The sequence below is a fragment of the Bos taurus genome, chromosome 18, assembly GCF_002263795.3.
Source record: "Bos taurus isolate L1 Dominette 01449 registration number 42190680 breed Hereford chromosome 18, ARS-UCD2.0, whole genome shotgun sequence".
NCBI lineage: Eukaryota > Metazoa > Chordata > Mammalia > Artiodactyla > Bovidae > Bos > Bos taurus.
In genome coordinates, this window is record NC_037345.1 from 21,139,385 (window position 1) to 21,149,428 (window position 10,044).

Genomic DNA, 10,044 nt, shown 5'->3' on the forward strand with positions numbered 1-10,044 from the left:
CCCTTCTCCCTAACCCCCTCCCCCATAGCCTCCTCCCCAAATTCTCCATCCCCTTCCCTCCTCGTCTTGGAGGACCCCACTATAGCCCAACCTGTCTCGACCGGCAACCTCGGCAAAGCCGTCTGTGCCACTACCTGCCCATGTGGGCCCCTGCGGGCTGCCCACGCCTGTCCCGCAGCTCCCCGTTCCGCTGGGCTTTCCCCTCGTCGTCATGGGTGGCTTTGTGAGCCTCCCGCTTCGTGCCCCTTTCTGCAGGCTCCTCTGCCACTCGGGGCCCCTGTTCCCCCTCCCGGTGGCGGGGTGCTGCCCCCGGGGGGCTGGCGGAGCTGGGCCGCTGGGGCCCTGGGGCCAGCGGTGCCGGGGTCATCGGGATGATGCGGACTCAGTGTCTGCTGGGGCTGTGCAAGTCCGTGGCTTTCGCCGCCAAGCTCTGGAGCTTCTTCATTTACCTTTTGCAGAGGCAGATCCGCACGGTAATTCAGTACCAAACTGTCAAATATGACATCCTTCCCTTATCTCCTGCGTCCCGGAATTGGCTAAGCCGGGTGAAGAGGAAGATCCTGGTGCTGGATCTGGATGAGACACTTATTCACTCCCATCATGATGGAGTCCTGAGGCCCACAGTCTGGCCTGGAACGCCTCCTGACTTCATTCTCAAGGTGGTAATAGACAAACATCCCTTCCGGTTTTTTGTACATAAGAGGCCCCATGTGGATTTCTTCTTAGAAGTGGTGAGCCAGTGGTAGGAGTTGGTGGTGTTCACAACAAGCATGGAGATGTATGGCTCTGCTGTGGCAGATAAACTGGATAATAGCAGAAGCATTCTCAAGAGGAGATACTACAGACAGCACTGCACTTTGGAATGGGGCAGCTACATCAAGGACCTCTCTGCAGTCCACAGTGACCTCTCCAGCGTTGTGATCCTGGATAACTCCCCAGGGGCTTACAGGAGCCATCCAGACAATGCCATCCCCATCAAATCCTGGTTCAGTGATCTCAGTGATACCACCCTTCTCAACCTGATTCCAGTGCTGGATGCCCTCAGGTTCACCGCTGTTGTTTGTTCTGTGCTGAGCCGAAACCTTCACCAACATAGGCCCTGGTGACAGCTGCTCCTCCTCCACCTGAGTTGGGGTGGAGGGGAAGGGGAGGGTGAGCCCTCGGGATGCCGTCTGATGCCCTGTCCAACCGTGAGGACTGCCTGGGCAGGGTCTGCCCCCCTCCTATCCCTCTCTCCCCTGGGAGCCTTGCACTCCCTATGGAATCTGGATGGACACAAGGGCCAGATCCTGAAGCAGCCTCACTCTAACTTCGTGTTCGCACTCCTGGAAACCCCAGACTGGGACATAAGCAGAGACCTAGGAGAGCCCCAACAGTGTCTGGTGGAGAGACACGACTGGCCAGAGTGAGACAGACATTCGGTAATCTGGGAGACTCAAAAGAGAAGCCAAACCAGCTTTGTTATGATTTGATTTTTTAAAAACTCTTGTGCAAAACTGATCTAATTCTTCACTCCAAGGGCTGGGCTGTGGGTGGGAAACTGGGATTTTGGGCCACTGGACTTCCCCCAGACTTGTCATCTCCCTTACTTTCCCTCTATTTGCCCTTCCTCCTAGATTCCCTCAGATCTATAACCAGCTTTCTCTCTCTTTTTTCCTTTCCTCTCTTTTAAACCATGCATTATAACTTTGAAACCAAATAATAATAATAAATTTAAATTAAAAAAATTTAAATACAGATTCCAGGACTCCCCCTTTAATCCATGAATTGGATTCTTCAGAGGAGAGACCAAAAAAATCTGTAAAATCTATATGCCTCCCCAAGGTAACTTGTCAGGCAAATTGGAGAAATATAAATACAAGACTGGCTTCACAGGTGTGTGAGACATGCAGCTGAACAGAGCTCTGAGCTCAGCGGGGGTCCTTGCTCTCAGTTTATTCCACTGCTGTCTTCCCCTTAAAATTCTTCATAATTTTTAGAAATCCCACCTTATCCTTGAAGCCATTCACAATCCCCCTTCCATGCAAGGATGTGCTAGACTTCAACCCAGGCCATTTATTAACATGCACTTGTTCTGACTTCATTGTGAGCTCCCTTTTCCTGCATGTTTAGTGAACTTTCAAGTCATCTGCAAGCTCCTTGCGATTGTAGGCTTTGCCAAAGTCGATCTCTTTCCATGGTCTCAGCACATGCATGCCCACAGTCACCAGATTGGAAGTGTAGAGATCCCCACACCCATGGGGCAATTCCAGAACTATCCCATTGCCCTATTTCTACTTCTAGAATATCCAGACTCAGCTTCTCACATCCTCGCTGGGTCTCCTCTTATACTGACTTTTCTTGACCCACATCTTCCTTGTCTTTAAACCTTTGTCCCTTGTACATGACACTAACAAACAGAGTGGCCACACCCAGGCTCTCTGTGTATTCTCTCCTCCTCCTATCACAAGAACGCTGTCAGACAGCATGAACTAGCTCTTAGTCACATGGAGTGTCCCTCGTCCCTGGCAAAGTGCTTTGTGCATTGTAGGGTCCCCAAACTGATATCAGAGTGTTAACTCTAATGTGTTCAATGTCAGAGTATTAACATAAAGAAGGAAGGCAGTATGGAGAGAGTTCTTCACAGTAAAGTTGGAAATGCTTTCTTTGTGTAGACATTGCCTCTCTGACAAGGGTCTATTTATGCTTGGAAAATTAGGACATGGTCTACCCTGGTCTCTTCATGCATATTGTGAAATAGCATTATTGAGAGAGAGAGAGATGGAGTTCAGAGTGTGTTCCAGTCTACAAAGGAAGAAATTCCAGCTCATCATAAAGTATGAGTTTGGAATTGTTGTTGTTGTTATTTCCGCTAAATAGAAGCTCCCAAATTCTAGATGAGCAAACATTTCCTGGAAAACCAGCACTCAACAAAACAAAACCCTGATTTGTTGTGTTGGTCAATTTCTATGGAGTAAATATCCCCACTACAGCCAATTTCAAGCTACCCTGGATTTTACAATTGACTTGCAGAATTTCCAAAGCTTGCATAAATCTGGACAAGCTAGTTCTAGCACCCCATTTTGCAAACCACTGTCCCTAGTGCTGTGAAAAATACAAGCCCCTTTCCCTGACCTCAGTAAGCCTATAATCTAGTGGAGACACAGACATACTTACTTTGATAAATTACTTTATTTTTCCTAGAGAAATATACATCAGACTTGGTACTGAATATTTACTGATATTTGGAGCCCATCAGGGTATATGCAATGAGTTTCCCAAAGATTTGATTCTCAGAGATTGATAGGCTGCCAATTTGTAACAATGCAGCTATAACATTATCTACTTTAAATGTTCTACCTTATTACATTCTCAAAACCCGCATTCTAATAGAGTTCTTGGGTAATTGTTTTTCAACATGAAGGCATTTGTGCTAGACACAACTAGTCTTTCAAGACATTTAAAGACCATTAGCAAAAAAAATAAGTTCCCACTCCAACAGAAATTCTTTTGATGGAACAAGATAAATTCCTCTATTTGCTCTCAGATTTTGCATTATTTATGAACAAATCACATGGGGAGGGAGCAGCAAATAGAGATGAAAGCATGTTTCAGGAACACACGCTGATGTTATGTACCACACATACTGAACATACTCCGCTGTTCCTTAGTCAGACGTGTAAAATGACATCTGTGATAACACAGCTCACTCAGTACTGAAACTAGTAAAGAACCTGCAGAGATTTCTGTCCCCATAATGGGTGAAGTCTTTAGGATTTGGGTTTGTCTTGCAAGCAAATTTTAGGAGAAAAACCAAGACTAAAAGTCAGAATGAGAAGAGGTTTCCTTTAGCAAGTTTCCTTAAGAGCAAACTGTTCTTTGATGATGAGTCTTATAAAGGCAGAGGTCCCCCATCTCTGGGGTCTAATTCCTGATGATCTGAAGTGGACCTGATGTAATAATAATAGAAATAAAGTGCACAATAAATGTGATGCACTCGAATCATCCCGAAACCATCTACCACCACCACCACCCCCATCGACTGTGGAAAAATAGTTGCTGTTGTTGTTCAGTCACTAAGTTGTGTCCAACTCTGTGACCCCATGAACTTTAGCATGCCAGGCTTCCGCATCCTTCACCGTCTCCCAGAGTTTGCTCAAACTCATGTCCACTGAGTCAGACAGAGGTTCATAACATTGTACAAAAGATGGTGACAAAACCATCCCAGAGAGAAAGAAACGCAAGCAGGTAAAATGGTTGTCTGAGGAGCCCTTACAAATAGCTAAGAAAAGAAGAGAAGCAAAAGTCAAAGGAGAAAGGTAAAGATATACCCAACTGAATGCAGAGTTTCAGAGAATAGCAAGGAGAGATAAGAGAGCCTTCTTAAATGAACAGTGCAAAGAAATAGAAGAAAACATTAGAATGGGGAAGACTAGGGATATCTTTAAGAAAATTGGAGATACCAAGGGAACAATTCATGCAAAGATGGGCACATTAAAGGACAGAAACATTCCTAAAAGGACCTAAAAGAAGCAAAATAGATTAAGAGGTGGCAAGAATATGTGGAAGAACTGTACAAAAAAAGTCTTAATGACCCAGATAACCATGATGTAGTAGTTACTCACCTAGAGCCAGACATCCTGGAGTGTGAAGTCTAGGGGGCCTTGGGAAACATTATTAGGAACAAAGCTAGTGGAGGTGATGGAATTCCAACTGACCTACTGAAAATCCTAAAAGATGATGTTGTTAAAGTGGAAAAATTATCTTCTGTGAAACCAGTCCCTGGTGCCAAAAAAGTTGGGGACCACTGCATAAGGATTCAAGGTCTAAAAATGAAAGAATGCCATGTTCAATGGAGCTTATTTTGAATTTGGCTACAAGTTTTTTTCTTTCAAACTGTGCTCATTTTTTTTCTTTCCTGTTGTGGCCACCAATCTCTCCTGCCCCCTCTCTCTCTCTCTCTCTCAGCTTCTGCATCTCTTTCCAACTGGGAATACATTCTTCTGTGACCCTAGAACTTCTATAGCTTCTATCTATCTCCATCCGAGACATGCCTCCCACAGCCTTTAGTGTCAGCCTGGGAAAGCAAACAAGTCCATGAGGCTTTGTTGCCACACATCTGTGGACGGATTCAAGTTCCTTCTCCATCTTCCCTCCATCTCCTGCATTCCACTAACTGAGTACATTGAGTAAATTTCTCAGCCTTCTGAAGGAGTTTTCCCATCTCTCAAATGGGTACACTGTAGTTCATAATAAATGTTTTTAATTATCCAGCACAAATGCATTCATGACGGTTGGTGTAATCTTGCCAGCCATGGGGAATCTCTCCCACATCTTGTTTTTCAATAGATTCCACTAGGTAAGTACTTCATCATCCTCACCAAACTGAGCCTACTTGAGGCAGCCTCCATCCATACTCCTTCATCACAGTCACCTTTGAGTGCTGACCAAGGCTAGAACAACGCAATAGTGCTTTTTATGCTGGAACATTCTTAAGGAGAAGTAGCATGACTGTCTTTCTCACTGCTCTATGCTTCTGTATAGTGCTAACAAAAGCAACACCTACAAGAAGTATTTGTTAGATGAAGAACAAGCATCGAAGTAATAGCTTAATTAATACAGTTTGTAAGAAATGGTGCATAAATCAATGGTGACCCATTGCAAGTTCTTGAAAGTTCTTGTACACCATTGTATGCCTGGTGTTTAGTATGATCATGCTTAGTAAATGATTAGCAAGTAAATTATTCAGTGGATGAGCCAGAAGCCTTGTCTCTCCTATTGCTCTATGGAAGGCAACTTGAACTGCCAAAATACCTCCAGAATGTGTGAATTTAGTTCAGTTTAGTTCAGTTACTCAGTCATGTCTGACTCTTTGCAACCTCATGGCCTGCAGCACACCAGGCCTCCCTGTCCACCACCAAATCCCAGAGTTTACTAAACTCATGTCCATTGAGTCAGTGACACCATCCAACCATCTCATCCTCTGTTGTCCCCTCCTCCTCCTGCCTTCACTCTTTCTCAACATCAGGGTCTTTTCAAATGAATCAGTTCTTCGTATCAGGTGGCCAAAGAATTGGAGTTTCAGCTTCAACATCAGTCCTTCCAATGAATATTCAGGACTGCTTTCCTTTAGGATGGACTGGTTGGTACTCCTTGCTGTCCAAGGGACTCTCAAGAGCCTTCTCCAACACCACAGTTCAAAAGGATCACTCTTTGGCACTCAGTTTCCTGTATAGTCCAACTCTCACATCCATACATGAATACTGGAAAAATCATGGCTTTGACTAAACAGACCCTTGTTGGCAAAGTAATGTCTGCTTTTTAATATGCTGTGTAGGTAGGTCATAACTTTTCTTCAAAGGAGCCAGCATCCTTTAATTTCATGACTGCAGTCACCATCTGCAGTGATTTTGGAGCCCAAGGAAAAAAAGTCTGTCACTGTTTCCACTGTTTCCCCATCTATTTGTCATGAAGTGATGAAACCAGATGCCAAGATCTTAGTCTTCTGAATGTTGAGTTTTAAGCCAACTTTTTCACTCTCCTCTTTCACTTTCATCAACAGGCTCTTTAGCTCTTCACTTTCTGCCATAAGGGTGGTGCCATCTGTATATCTGAGGTTATTGATATTTCTCCTGGCAATCTTGACTCCAGCTTGTGCCTCATCCACTCCAGCATTTCTCATGATGTACTCTGAATAAAGTTAAATAAGCAGGGTGACAATATAAAGCCTTGACATACTTCTTTCCCAATTTGGAACCAGTCTGTTGTTCCATGTCCAGTTCTAACTGTTGCTTCTTGACCTGCATCCAGATTTCTCAGGGGGCAGCTTAGGTGGTCTGGTATTCCCATCTCTTGAAGATTTTCCACAGTTTGTTGTGATCCACACAGTCAAAGGCTTTGGCATAGTCATTAAACAGAAGTAGATGTTTTTCTGGAACTTTCTTCCTTTTTCAGTGATCCAAAGGATGTTGGCAATTTGATCTCTGGTTCCTCTGCCTTTTCTAAATCTAGCTTGAACATCTGGAAGTTCCCAGTTCATGAACTCTTAAAGCCTAGCTTGGAGAATTTTGAGCATTGCTTTGCTAGTGTGTGAGATGAATGCAATTGTGCAGTAGTTTGAACATTCTTTAGCATTGCCTTTCTTTGGGATTGGAATGAAAACTGACCTTTTCCAGTCCTGTGGTCATTGCTGAGTTTTCCAAATTTGTTGGCATATTGAGTGCAGCACTTTCACAGCATCATCTTTTAGGGTTTGAAATCATTCAACTGGAATTCCATCACCTCCACTAGCTTTGTTCATAGTGATGCTTCCTAAGGCCCACTTGACTTCACATTTAAGGATATCTGGCTCTAGGTGAGTGATCCCACCATCGTAGTTCTCTGGGTCATGAAGATCTTTTTTGTATAGTTGGACACGACTGAGACTCTTCACTTTCACTTTCTGTTTATTCTTGCCACCTCTTCTTGATATCTTCTGCTTCTGTTAGGTTTATACCATTTCTTCTGTTAGGTCCTTTATCGAGCCCATCTTTGCAAGAAATGTTCCTTTGGTATCTCTAATTTTCTTGAAGAGATCTCTAGTCTTTCCCATTCTATTGTTTTCCTCTATTTCTTTGCATTGATCACTGAGGAAGGCTTTCTTATCTCTCCTTGCTATTTTGGAACTCTGCATTCAAATGGGTATATCTTTTCTTTTCTCCTTTGCCTTTAGCTTTTCTTCTTTTCTCAGCTATTTCTAAGGCCTCCTCAGACAACCATTTTGCCTTTTTGCATTTCTTTTTCTTGGAGATGGTCTTGATCACTGCCTCCTGTACAGTGTCATGAACCTCCATCCATAGTTCTTCAGGCACTCTATCAGATCTAATCCCTTGAATCTATTTGTCACTTCCACTGTAAAATCATAAGGGATTTGATTTAGGTCATACCTGGATGGTCTAGGGGTTTTCCCTACTTTCTTCAATTAAGTCTGATTTTGGCAATAAGGAGTTCATGATCTGAGCCACAGTCAGCTTCCAGTCTTGTTTTTGCTCACTGTATTGAGCTTCTCCATCTTTGGCTGCAAAGAATAGAATCAATCTGATTTTGGTATTGACCATCTGGTGGTATCCATGTGTAGAGTCTTCTCTTGTGTTGTTGAAGAGGGTGTTCACTATGATTAGTGTGTTCTCTTGGCAAAACTCTGTTAGCCTTTGTCCTGCCTAATTTTTACTCCAAGGCCAAATTTGCCTGTTACTCCAGGTGTTTCTTGATGTCCTATTTTTGCATTCCAGTCCCCTATAATGAAAAGAACGTCTTTTTTGGGTATTAGTTCTAGAAGGTCTTCATAGAACTGTTCAACTTCAGCTTCTTAACATTTTGCTATTAGAATCAATGGGACATAGATCACACAAAAACAGATGAGTTTTCCCTAGATTAGTGATTCCCAACAGGGTAAAATTTTGCTTTCTAGAGGATATTTAGCAATGTCTGGAAATATTTTTCGTTATCATATTGAGAGATTGCTGAGGGTGCATGCTAAGTTGCTTCAGTTGTGTGCAACTCTTTGGGACCCTATGGACTGTAACCCACCAAGCTCCTCTGTCTATGGGATTCTCCAGGCAAGGATACTGGGGTGGGTTGCCATGCCCTACAGAGGATCTCCCAGAGCCAGGGATCAAACCGGGTGATCTTATATCTCTTATGTCTCCTGCATTGGCAGGCAGTCTTTACCACTAGTGCCACCTGAGAAGCCCAGAGGGATTGCTGCTGCTGCTGCTAAGTCACTTCAGTCGTGTCCGACTCTGTGCGACCCCATAGACGGCAGCCCCCCAGGCTCCCCATCCTTGGGATTCTCCAGGCAAGAACACTGGAGTGGGTTGCCATTTCCTTCTCCAATGCATGAAAGTGAAAAGTGAAAGTGAAGTCTCTCAGTCGTGTCCGACTCCTAGCGACCCCATGGACTGCAGCCTACCAGGCCCCTCCGTCCATGGGATTTTCCAGGCAAGAGTACTGGAGTGGGGTGCCATGGTGTCTAATGGGTAGAGAATAGCGATGCTACTCAACATCCTACAACGCATAGGACAGTCACCTTAACAGGGAAATATATTGCCTCCAATGTCAATAATGCAGCAGCTGAGAAACACTGCTGTGAATGATCAGCTATGGGGAGATTTTTTTTTCATATCAACATATGAATGTGTGAATCAAAATAATTGAGACTTTATCATGCCTGCCTCATTCACAGAATCACAGAAAGTCAAGGTTGAAGGGAACACTGCTGCTGCTGCTGCTGCTGCTGCTAAGTCACTTCAGTCATGTCTGACTCTGTGCGACCCCATAGATGGCAGCCCACCAGGCTTCCCTGTCCCTGGGAGTCTCCAGGCAAGAACACTGGAGTGGGTTGCCATTTCCTTCTCCAATGCATGAAAGTGAAAAGTGAAAGTGAAGTCGCTCAGTCATGTCCGACTCTAGCGACCCCATGGACTGCAGCCCACCAGGCTCCCCTGTCCATGGGACCTTCCAGGCAAGAGTACTGGAGTGGGGTGCCATTGCCTTCGCCGATGATCAAATCCAAACTTTTCATTTTACATTGGGGACCATGCAAGTCCAGAAAGGGAAGAGAAGGCTCCAAGCTACACAGCTGGTAATTGGCCAACCCAGGGCAGGAAGCCAGGGTTCCACTGCCCAGGTCCTTCTCAAGGCATTTCCCTCTCCTTTCCAATGTGTCAGCAATGGAACCTCCTTTTAACTCTCCCCTGCAGGCTCAGCCCCAGCCCAGAGGCTGCAGCCCAATTATTCCTGAATTGGGCACCATTCAGGGCACCTGAGTTGGAGAGCACCATCTCCCCAACTCCCTTTATTCACATCCTACACTGATGACTTTTACTGTATCTATGAACCACCAGTGGGCTTCCCTGGTGGTTCAGTGGTAAAGAATTAACCTGTCAATGCAGGAGACATGGGTTCAATCCCTGGGCTGGAAAAATCCCCTGGAGAAGGAAATGGCTCCAGTATTCTTGCCTGGGAAATGCCATGGACAGAGGAGCCTGGGGTGCTACAGTCCCTGGGGTCCCAAAAGAGTCAGAC

At 44.7% G+C, this 10,044-nt stretch overlaps 1 pseudogene; it reads left to right on the plus strand.

Moving 5' to 3' along the window:
* The first annotated feature begins 356 nt into the window (after window positions 1-356).
* LOC112442235 (CTD nuclear envelope phosphatase 1-like) lies at window positions 357-1,192 on the plus strand (annotated as a pseudogene).
* Window positions 1,193-10,044: the final 8,852 nt, after the last annotated feature.